Source organism: Herpailurus yagouaroundi, unplaced genomic scaffold, assembly GCF_014898765.1.
Source record: "Herpailurus yagouaroundi ecotype Mexico unplaced genomic scaffold, PumYag 28, whole genome shotgun sequence".
NCBI lineage: Eukaryota > Metazoa > Chordata > Mammalia > Carnivora > Felidae > Herpailurus > Herpailurus yagouaroundi.
This window is the reverse complement of record NW_024412376.1, coordinates 17,151,910-17,164,082: the sequence shown is the minus strand read 5'-3', so window position 1 is coordinate 17,164,082 and position 12,173 is coordinate 17,151,910.

Sequence of the window (12,173 nt, the reverse complement as noted above, 5' to 3'; positions counted from 1 at the left end):
AAATATTTCTTTTCGAGAGAGAGAGAGACAGACAGACAGTGTGAGCAGGGGAAGGGCAGAGAGTGAGACACAGAACCTGAAGCAGGCTCCAGTCTCTGAGCTGTCAGCACAGATGCGGGGCTCAAAGCCCTGAACTGAGAGATCATGACCTGAGCTGAAGTCAGACCCTTAACCGACTGAGCTACCCAGGTGCCTCCATACGTGCTGATTTATGAGAGAAGAGATGAGCAAAGAAGATAGGGCACAGAGGTCACAGGTAGGGAAGTGATAGTGATAAGTAGTAATAACAAGGGAGGATCATGGGGCAGGGGGCACAAAGTGACAGGTGTGTAGAGAGGGACATCAGATTTTATAAACTTAATGGCTAACACCATCTGTATTTAACAATAGCATATGATACACAATACCATTTATTTAACATAGTGTCTGCTTTGTGCCAGGCACTGTTCTAAGTACTCTAAAAACATTAACTCATCTAATCCTAATAATGCCAATGAGATAAATACACTATTATCTATCTTCATTTTTTTAGAGGAAGTCATTGAGGCAAAAAGTTACTTGCCCGAGGTCACATGATCAATCAGTATCCAGTCAGGAAAAGAAAAACCAACTTTGGTATTTCAGAGGTAATGTTATTACCTCTATTATTGAGAGAATCTTTACAGAAAGTCTGGAAGAGTAACAGGGAGGAAGGTATTATCACCCAAAGGGAACTGCAAGCAGAGCCAGCATCCTACCACTGGAGGAACTAAGAAAACAGTAGTATCCAAAACCTACAGATACTGTGCTTCTAAGGCATTTGGAACTTAGCTATTGCATTATTAGGACTACTATTTCTACCTGCTTCCCGAGAAGCTAGCAGCCTTCAGATGCACACACACCCCCACCCCCACCTCCTGGGCCAGAGTAGAGGAGCACAGTGTTGCTGAAGCTGCTGGAGCCCAAAGAAAGGAAAAAAATGCCTCCATCCTCTTCTTGCCTTTTAATCTCCCGTTAGCAGAATGGAACTGGAGACCCAACTGGCAAGTGAATCTGGGAAATGATTTTTAGGACTCCAGTACCCTTACACTACAGAGGAGAGGGTAGAAAGAGCTGAAAGACAACAGACACACCAACATAGTTGAACCACTGGCAATTGGCAGAGCTTAAATCTCACGTATTCTGGCTCCGGAGTCCATGCTCTCAACTGCAATACTGTGCCATAACACTGCGATCTACCAGAAGAGTATTTCATACATTTTAAAATTAATGTCTGGTCATAAATGCAGCTGGCAGCAAAGAAACTATAGGAATTGTATTTATTAAATATTCAACGAATATTTAGCAAGATCCTACTTTATACCAGGCACTGTCCTGAAAATACGATGGGGAGAAGAAAAAAAAAAGAGGGAAGAGAGCTCCTTTCTCCCTGTTCCAGATTGAACAAAATTCCCTGAGAAGGATTCCAACTGGCTTGAATCATGTGTCCACCCGCTGAACTAAGCATTTTAGCTGAGGCGTGGGTATGGAGAAAACAACCTGGTGGAAATGCCCACGACAAGCCTGAGACAAGGATTTGGGTGCAGGTAGTTTATCTGGAGGATTCAGGAAACAGCAGCAGGAGGTGGGAAAGTAAGACAAAGAAGGGAAGGCAATAAATAGAGGGTACCTTATCAAGCCAGCAACCACACTGGTAATGACTGAAGCATAATCCCATGAGAAAACTGCAGGAAAATGGTATGAAACACACACCTCAAAGTTATCCCACCTGGGGGGCAAGAGGGCTGGGGTATCATTTGGTGAGGGCTGCTGCGATGGGAAGTGAATAATTGTCAGGCATTTGCAAATTGCCCTGACTACACGGGGACAGGGCTGCCTTCCATGCTAGGGAGAAAAGAGATCCAGAAACTGGCAGTTACAAATCTGCCTGAGAACACTGAAGTGGTAAAAGCCAGAGAGGTATGGGCAAGAATCTACAAGGCCTACTATTAATTTCTTCATCAGATAAAAGTTCCTTTTGCACACAGTTGTTATGATTTCAAAAACAAATAAATGAAAGAGTTTTATAAAGTATGATAGAAAGAATTATTGTTTAGAAGTTTCTTGGACGGGGAATGTGTATCTTGTTTTATATCCATAGGACCTGGCACACTGCTATCTAGATGTTCTAGGCTTATAGGTTTACTGAGTGAATTTGTCAATTTAATGAGTACCTGAACATATTATTTCATAGGTTTACAAAGCTGGGATTATTTTTAGCTGTCATTGCCATCAATAAATAATTTGTAAACTTTTGAAAGAATTTTTTATCTGTTTCAAGAATTTTAAGCAGCATGGTCTTGTTCTATTCCTTCTATCACTCTTCTTAAATCAGATCAATCACTTCCCATTGTACAGAACTTTTTAATTGCCTACCCAATAACCTTCTTCCTTTAAAACATATCTTGATTACAAATAGGGTATTGACATGGCTGGTTCAAACCAATCATGAGAATGCTAAATCGTGAGAATGCTACTCTGAGTAGCATGAGGGAAAGGCAAGAAAATCATAGATGCCAACCCAGACATTGTTGAACTGCTGAAGTAACACCAGTAGCAATCTTCCCTCAGCCTTATTACATCAGAAAAATAAACTCCTATCAATCCTGTTAAATATTAACGGTTACACCTAGCCAGTGTTTCATAACTTTTTAAACAACATTTTTCCCCTTTTGCATTGCAACCCCAAGCAAGACAAGTCATCTTATTTCTGGAGTAACTTATTTACGATAAATTCACCAGAAAACCCAGAGGAGCACTAAGTGTTTGGCCATTCTAGTTTTAATCCTCCTGGGTTCCCCTCTGAGGAAAGATCACAGTATTCCTCACAGCCCTCTACCTATGCTCTCCCCTTCAATAGTCACTTTACATCTAAAGAAGCTCAGGAGGGCTATATCACTGAGAAGGTTGTCGTGAGATGATGGCCTTTCAGATATGAGTTAAAGTAGCATAACTACTTAGGTGTGATCTCCTCCTACACAGCCACTTTGCATCCTCAGCTGTATTTTAAAAAAAACCACATTCTCTGTTCTCCCTCCAGAATATATTCTCTGAATCTCTCTACTTATTTCCATCTCTGCTATCACCACACAAGTTCAAGTTCAAGCCACAGTCATTTCCTACCTAGAATATGGCAACAGACTCTGAACTAGTCTCCCAGTTCCAGGAACTCTTGGTCGTCACAGTCTATCCACCACAGAATAGTAAGAATGATCTTCTCAAAACAAATCAGATCAATCACTTCCCAGCATAAAACCTTTCAATGGCCTACCATTGACATAAAACAGAATCTAACACCTTATCATTACCTGTGATCTGCCTTCTTCCCATCTCTTCAACTTCATCTCCAATCACCCTCCCTCTCACTATGGTGTAACTCTGTAGATAATCTTTCAGTTCCTCAAGCACTTCAAAAAATTTTTTGCCTCAAGGCCCTTGCACAAGCTGTTCCTCTGTTTAGAATGCCCTTACCATCTTTCTCATCATGGCTGGCTCCCTCACTTCAGGTTTAAGCTTAAATATAAACATCACTGCCCAACTTTCTCTCATAACACTTATGACATTAATCACCTCCTATAATACTATATGTATTTGTTTGCTTATTAGTTCATTAGTTAGTTCATCATTAGTACATATGCTGTCAACTAGATCCCAAGAGGGCAGAGACATGGTTCTTTCTCCTCCTTTAACAGCATTTGGCACATAAGTGCTTGTAAATTTGAATTAAACGAATGAATCAATTATTAGTAGTGATGTTACTTGAAAGCAATCCCCAGATCCCAAACTGGATTATTTGCATCTTTCATGTAAAAGAGGAACATGTGATTGCAGCTTTCTGTATTATGATAAACTAGATACTCGGGTATTTTTACATTCCTCCAAAAATTAGTTCTTGGTAAATTATTCTTTTTAATGCATTAGTTTGGCAAAAAAAATGAAGGAAGTATCTAAGGAATTTCCTCCTGCCAGCAAAATAAGGGCCAGGGAGAGGCACCAACCATGAGCTAAACTCAGAATTGCTACCTTTAAGTGGTAAGTAAATCTGAGGACCATGGGAACAAATGCCCAAAGCAGCAGTTTACAAAACGAGGGAAAATGAAGTGGGGACATTAAATAAAAAAACTATAATGGTAGTATGTCGGCAGCACACTTTTTCTCTTGGCAGAAACATATGAAAATCCTCACTATGGGGCGCCTGGGTGGCGCAGTCGGTTAAGCGTCCGACTTCAGCCAGGTCACGATCTCACGGTCCGTGAGTTCGAGCCCCACGTCAGGCTCTGGGCTGATGGCTCAGAGCCTGGAGCCTGTTTCCGATTCTGTGTCTCCTTCTCTCTCTGCCCCTCCCCCGTTCATGCTCTGTCTCTCTCTGTCCCAAAAATAAATAAACGTTGAAAATCCTCACTATGGAAAATAGCCCAAATTAACCTTAAGAGAAGAATCACAGATTGATCAAATAAATAGAACTACAAAATCAGAGATGACCAAGCACATGAAGAAGAAAGCCAGCACTGAACACCCAAGTAATTCAAATATTACAATCATTAGATTCAGAATAGGAAGAATACTTTTTTTAGTAAGAAAAAAGGTGAAGTTATAAGATGAGGAAACAACAGGTGTCTATCAGGAATGATAAGAAAGATCTGAAAAATAACCAAATGGATCCTTCAAACATAAAGAACATAATTGTTGAAACCTCAATGAATGGGCTAAACCAAGTATAGCTGAAAACAAAATTAAACTGGAAGATATTATTGAAATTACCTAGAATGAAGCACAGAAGAATGATATAAAAATATAAATAATGAAGCTGAGGAAGTTCGAAAATAGAACAATGTTTATCAATATTCCAAAATGGTGAGTCCTAGGAAAAAAGACTAGAGGAGAGCAAGAGATGGTATTATTTTAATTTTGTAGCTGAATTTTTAAATAATGACAGGGCTGCCTGGGTGGCTCAATTCGTTGAGCATCCGACTCTTGATTTAAGCTCAGTTCACAATCCCAGGGTTGTGAGATCAAGCCCCATGTTGGGCTCTGTGCTGAGCATGGAGCCTGCTGAAGATTCTCTCTCTCGCCTTCTGCACCTATCTTCAGCTCATGCTCTCTCTCTAGAATAAATTAAATAAATAAATAAATAAATAAATAAATAAATAAATAAATAACAGGGCGCCTGGGTGTCTCAGTTGGTTAAGCGTCCGACTTTGAATCAGGTCATGATCTTGCGGTCTATGGGTTCAAGCCCCCGCAATGGGCTCTGTATTGTCATAACAGCTCAGAGTCTGGAGCCTGCTTCAGATTCTTTGTCTCCCTCTCTCTCTGCCCCTCCCCAGCTCTCTCTCTCAAAAAAATAAATATTAGAAAACATTAAAATAAAAAATAACATGAATTCAAAATTAGGAAGCATAAAGTAACTCAAGTAGTTTAATAAAAGGAAATCCACAACACAGACACTGCATAATATCAAAGATAAATCATTTTGAAAAAGGCAAGAGGAACGAAAGCTCACCTACAAAGGAAAATAGACTGATAGCAGACTTCTCAATAGCAACAATGGAAGACAGAAGACAGTGAAATACCTGTCAAATGCTGAGAGAATGATCCATCCTAGAACTGTGTGCAACTAGCAAAACTTTAAAGATAAAGGCAAAAATATTTTAAGATTAAGGAAAATTGTGAGATCAACAGACTAGCTCTAAAGAGAGACTTCTGAAGTAGGTACTATAAGGAAAATAATCCTAAAATAAAGTAGGAATATAAGAAAGAATAATAAGCATTTATTTTATTTTTTTTAATGGCCACAAGTTCTTTTTTTTTTTTTCAAGCCAATTTATTTATTGAGAGAGAGAGAAAGAGCATGCAAGCAGGGAGGGAGGGAGAGAGAGAGAGGGAGAATCCCAAGCAGGCTCTGCACTCTGAATGTGGAGCCAAACATAGAGTTCAGTCCCACAAACCGTGAGATCATAACCTGAGCCAAAATCAAGAATTGGATGCTTAACTGAGCCATCCTGGCACTCTGAATAATGAGCATAAAAAAAAAAAAAAAGGTAAACAGTGTCAGTATGAGTAAAGGAAGATAGGTAAGAAGAAAATAAGCGGTCAAAAGCACAGAGAAAAACAAGGAAAAGCGTAAAATACAGAAAAGAGCATGAGATATAAATGTGACATCGTGGAAAACTCTAACATTCATGTAACTCCAGTCTCAGAAGGCAAAGACAGAAAATGGGGGAAAGGTATATTTGAAGACACAATAGCCAAGAATTTTGCACAACTGATAAGACACCCATAGATTTAAAAAAAGAAAGGGAGGGGTGCCTGGGTGGCTCAGTTGGTTAAGCATCTAACTTCAGCTCGCATCATGATCTCATGGTTCATGAGTTCAAGCCCCACACCAGGCTCACTGCTGTCAGCTCGGAGCCCACTTTGGATCCTCTGTCTTGCCCTCTACTCCCTGCTCTCTCTGCCCTTTCCCACTGGTTCTCTCTCTCTCTTAAAATAAATAATTAAAAAAAAAAAAAAAAAAAAAGGAATGAACCTTAGCCTAAGTGTCACACCTTATGCACTTAGGCAAAAATTCATTCATTTTGGATAATATAATTAAATGTAACATGTGAAACCATACAACTTTTAGGTGACAAAAAACACACAGGAGAAAATCTTTGTGATCCAGAGCTAAGAGTTCTTAACACCAAAAGCACAATCTGTGAAAGGACAACCTGATACACTGGACCTCACGAAAACTAAAAAAATTTGCTCTGTGGAGAACATTAAGACAGGATGAGAAGGCAAGTGACACAATGGGAGAAAATACTTGCAAACCACATATCTGACAAAGGACTAATATCTGTAGCACATAAAGAACTCTCAAACCCCAACAGCTTTTTGAAAAATCCAATTAGAAAATGAACAAAAGAGACGAACAGGAACTCATCAAAGCAGGTATATAGATGGTGAATAAGCAAACAGAAAGATGTTCAACATGACTAACCATTACGGAAATGCAAATTAAGGCCGCAACGAAAGATCACTACACACCTATCAGAATGGCTAAAATAAAAACTGACAACACCCAGTGCCGACAAGAATACACAGAAGCTGGATCGCTCATACAATGCTGCTGACAGTGTAAAATGGTACAGCCACTCTGAAAACAGCTGCAGTTTTAAACACCTGAATACGAAAATACTTAGCTTAGCAATTGCACACCTGGGAGTTTAGCCCAGAAAAACGACTTGTGTTCACACAAAAACCTGTACATGAACATTTATAGCAGCTTTATTCATAGTATCCCCAAACTATAAAGAATCCAGACGTCCCTCATCAGGTGAATGGTTAAATAAACTGTGCTACATCCATACCATACTACTCAGCACAAAAAGGGAACAAATTATTGATATGGGCAACAACCTAGTTGAATCTCCAGAGTATTGTATCGAATGAAGAGAAACGATTCCAAAATGTCACATACTGTATACTTCCATGGATTTTTTTATATTTTGTTTTGAGATGACAAAATTATAGAAATGGAGAACAGCTTAGTGGTTGTCAGGGGTCAAGGGGGTGTGGCCATAAAGGGCAAGATGAAAGATCCCTGTAATGGAAACATTCTGAATCTGTCAAATTTGTGTCAATATTACTAGAAATAAAAAGAACATTTCACAGAAGAATCAAGAGAATATAAAGATCAAGAGAATATAAAGATCCTACATATTAAAAGATAAACATCATGTTCAATCAACTTGAAAATGTATATGAAATGGACAAATTCTTTGAAAACACGTCTTAACAAAACTGACAGGTGAAGAAATAGAATATCTGAATGGTTTTGATATATTAATAACTTTAGTCCCTAATTACCCTTCCCATGAAGAAAACTCAAGGCACATATTGGTTTACCGGTAAAGTCTACCAAGCATTTAAGAAGTTTACAAATTCTTCCAAAGAATACAAAAAGAGGAAACACTGTGAACTTGTGTTGTGAAGTAAACAAAACAGTGGTAACTAGGGTTGTCCAGTTAATCTGAATTTCAGATAAACAATGAATGATGTTCCAGTGTAATATATTGCACAGGATACCCACATACTCTAACATTTTGTTTATTTGAAATTCAAATTTAACTGAGTATTTCCATATTTTATTTGCTAACACTGGCAACTGTATTGATGATAATACCTGGTAAGGGCTTTACAAGGAAAGTAAATTACAGGCCAGTGTCTCATGAATATACATGCAGCAATCCTAAACAAAATATTGACAACACAGAAAAAGGGTAACATCATTAGTTTAAACAAGATTTAAACAAGATTAGTTTAACATTAAAAAAAAAAAAGTAAAAGAACTAGAAACAAATATAATATGTAATGTATAATAAAAAGTTCAATTTTAGGGGCGCCTGGGTGGCTCAGTCGGTTAAGCGTCTGACTTCGGCTCAGGTCATGATCTCGCGGTCTGTGAGTTTGAGCCCCGTGACGGGCTCTGTGCTGACAGCTCAGTGCCTGGAGCCTGTTTCAGATTCTGTGTCTCCCTCTCTCTGACCCTTCCCTGTTCATGCTCTGTCTCTCTCTGTCTCAAAAATAAATAAACGTTAAAAAAATTTTTTTAAAAAGTTAAATTTTATATATTGTTTAAGAATCCAAATTGATTTGTAGATTCAATGCAAGGGCAATAGAAGTCCCAGCTGGCTTTCAAGGTGAGGAGTCCTAGTGTTGTTTTCTTGGTTCCCTCAAACTTCTAAAAGGATGGTTTCAGAGATAAGATGATCCCACAGTAGGGTCTGAAGGATGAATAGGGTGGGACAGTGTAATAGGAAGGGATGGCAATTGCCACAAAAAGGAAATAGCAGGTGAAAAGCGCACATGCTTTAAGCAGTATGGTTTGCTCAGGGTGGCTGGGTAATGCAGAAGTATAGAATGTAACGTGAGAAGTGGTATCAAAGAGGCTACAGAGGCGGGCAGGGGCCAATTTATAAAGGGCTCAGACCATCTTGTAGATGACAGGAAATAATGGGGATGGGGAAAGGGAAGAGGAGTTTTAAGCATGGGAAGTAATGGGAGGCAAAGACTACTCTTTTAAGGAGCTTGACTATTAAAGAAATCCAAGAGCTTAGTTAAATATCTAGAGGGCCTCCTAGAGGTAAGGAGGGGTATTAGCCTTGTATGGGGTCTTTGTTTTAACATGGGAGAAACTTGCAGCTTGTAAAAAGAGACAAAGAAAAAGGGAGGGGCGCCTGGGTGGCGCAGTCGGTTAAGCGTCCGACTTCAGCCAGGTCACCATCTCGCGGTCCGTGAGTTCGAGCCCCGTGTCGGGCTCTGTGCTGACAGCGCAGAGCCTGGAGCCTCTTTCCGATTCTGTGTCTCCCTCTCTCTCTGCCCCTCCCCCGTTCATGCTCGGTCTCTCTCTGTCCCAAAAATAAATAAACGTTGAAAAAAAAAAAAAAGAAAAAGGGAAAGAGAATTAATGGAACAAAAAACTGTGGGAGAGGAGAGGTAATAAAATAAACAAAACAAAATGAAACAAAGAAGTCTGTGAGATTTGTCAGAATGCAGATTGTTTTGTTTGTAGGCACAAGACAACTAGGGAATTTCTGATGGTTAGCATCAATTTTCTTTGTTAAATAGCAGGCTGGTTTTGGGGTTAAAACAAGAGGGCAGAAAAAGTGTTGACAACTGGATATTAACTAGGGATGGGGAGAAGAACCTGCAGTGAAACACTCTGGAGGGAGTGGCAGTCAACTAAAATTGGACTGATACAAGGTTGATTTTTGCCAAGCAGGTGGAAGGTCTTCAAGGGAATTGAAGGTAACAAAAGTGGCTAAAGTGACAGAACACAGGAGAAGAAAAGGAAACTCGTAAAGAATGTTAATTTCTCATTATGTCCATATATCCTGAAGTCACTGTTGCTAGGTATAGGAGTGACACTTTCTCTAGCTAGACTGAATTGTTAATCTTACACACCAATGGCAAAAATAGACATTTTACCTTTTTCCTTATCAGAATAGTATCATTAATTTGCCCTCGTTTTTTTAAAATTATTTTTGAGAGAGGGCATGCATGTGCACATGTGCATGAGCATGAGGGGGTGGGGCAGAGAGAAGGGGACAGAGGATCCAAGCAGGCTCCCTGCTGATAGCAGGTAGCCCAATGCTAGGATCGAACTCAGGAACAGCGGAATCATGAATGAATGGATAACCGACAGCCACCCAGCCGCCCCCGCCCTCATTTTTTTTTTTAAACAGGCCTTTTAATGGACCAAACCTATTATCTATATCAAAGATAAGATAGGATTAAAATAAATGTAGCAAGAACTATTGGTATTACAAAAATTCACAGAAGCACACAAATAGTCCGCACATACAGTCATCAGGGTCTGTTCCATATAAATACAAAACATACCCTATCACTAGGCATGACTTACAAAATCTAATTATATGCTTTGTGGCAAAACCTTCAAAAATTTCCTGCAAAGTTAGGGAAGAAGTCTATATGAGACAACCTTACTCTGACACCAACTTCATAGTTCAAGGCTCCCAGGATCACCCTTAGGTTTGATAATTTACTCAAAGGGCTCAGAGAACTCACTGAAAGCTGTTACACTCACAGTTATGGTTGCAACAAAAGGATACAGATAAAATCAGCCAAGGGAATTGGTGCACAGGGCAGAGTTCAGCAAAGTTCCATACATGGAGTTTCCAGTTGTCCTGTCCTTGTCGTTGTCCTGTCCTTGTCGTTGTCTTGTCCTTGTCAGTTGTGGACAGTGTTACTTTACCAGAAATGCTGTGCAACAATACATAGGAAATACTGCCAACCAGGGAAGTTTATCTGAGCTCTGGTGTCCATAGTTTGTATTGGGGCTCAACTACAAGGTGTGGTTAACTGCCCTTGTGGCAGATTTTTAGCATTCAACCCCTCCAGAGGTAGAGAGGATTCCATGTGCCCCAGAGCCCCCATCATAAATCACATTGTTAAACTGTCCAGTCTGGCCCAAAGCTCCAGGTAAACAAAGCCACTCTCCTTGGAGATCACCTCCTAGGACATGAGGGTAAAGACCAGACCTCTTTTCTGAGTAAAGTTAATTCTTCACTTTGTATTCCTAAAATGTCAAAATAATCAATTCTCTGATTAGATTCATATAAAATATAGACATTAATAACCTGTTTTCTAGCTCCCTGCTACCTGAGTCTTATCTTTATTACTTCTTTGTGATTTTTACTTCACAGGATGAATCTTTCAGTAAGTTTTTCAAATTCACGTTGGGATATAGAATTATAAATTTCATTTATAACAATATTCTGGTAAATTTTCATCTTCTGTAGGAAAACTGTCTACTCTACCTCACAGTTTTCTCACTGTATTTTTGAGTGGATATTATGCAGGTGACTTTCATAATCCTCCTATTTGAGTGACTTGAGTTTTCCTGGACTATAATCAGGAGTAGAAAGGCAGGCCAGGGTAGCTTTATGGATATCATCTTTCATGGGTTCTCTACTGTTGCTATGGCAAAAGACTATTTCTTTAAAATATGGCAACTCTATGAAGCCACCCTTACTCTGCTTCTCATTACCTAATCCGGTTCTGAAGGGGTTCCACACAGAGTCCTTGACTTCTTGATTTATTCACAGGCCACAGGGAGACAATTTGCCTTCAAAGATATTATTGCTTTTAGAAAAGTACTTTACTGGTGCTTTCTAAGATCTCCTATCTCTGATTAGGCACTTTCTATCTTCTGTCTCTCCCTCGTCAGTGTTTGGATTCTGCTCAATCTCAGTTCTTTCTCAAAATGTTCTCTTGACTTCCTTCATGGGCTTGCTGCCTAGTGCTGCTAGTCTCACTTGCCTTTTGTAGCATTCATGGAATTTTGGAGTTTGGGGTTTTCTCCAGCTGTTTGCTGAAAATTCAGTGTCTGTGAATTTATTTCTACTCTCCTTTCTGCTCTGGGTTGGTCAAAGGAGAATGAATGAAAAAGTTCAGAACTAAGCAGACCCTGTGTTCTTAAAGAAAGCTAGTATAATAAATTTTTGTCCCATGTTTTCAAAAGATTTGAAGAAATTCTCTGAAAGTACTATGATTATTGACCTCAGTAATGAACAAGAATGTTACAGTTGTCAGTAGCCAAATTAGAGCCAATTATTTAGATGTTCACATCTGCTATGACTTTAAGACTA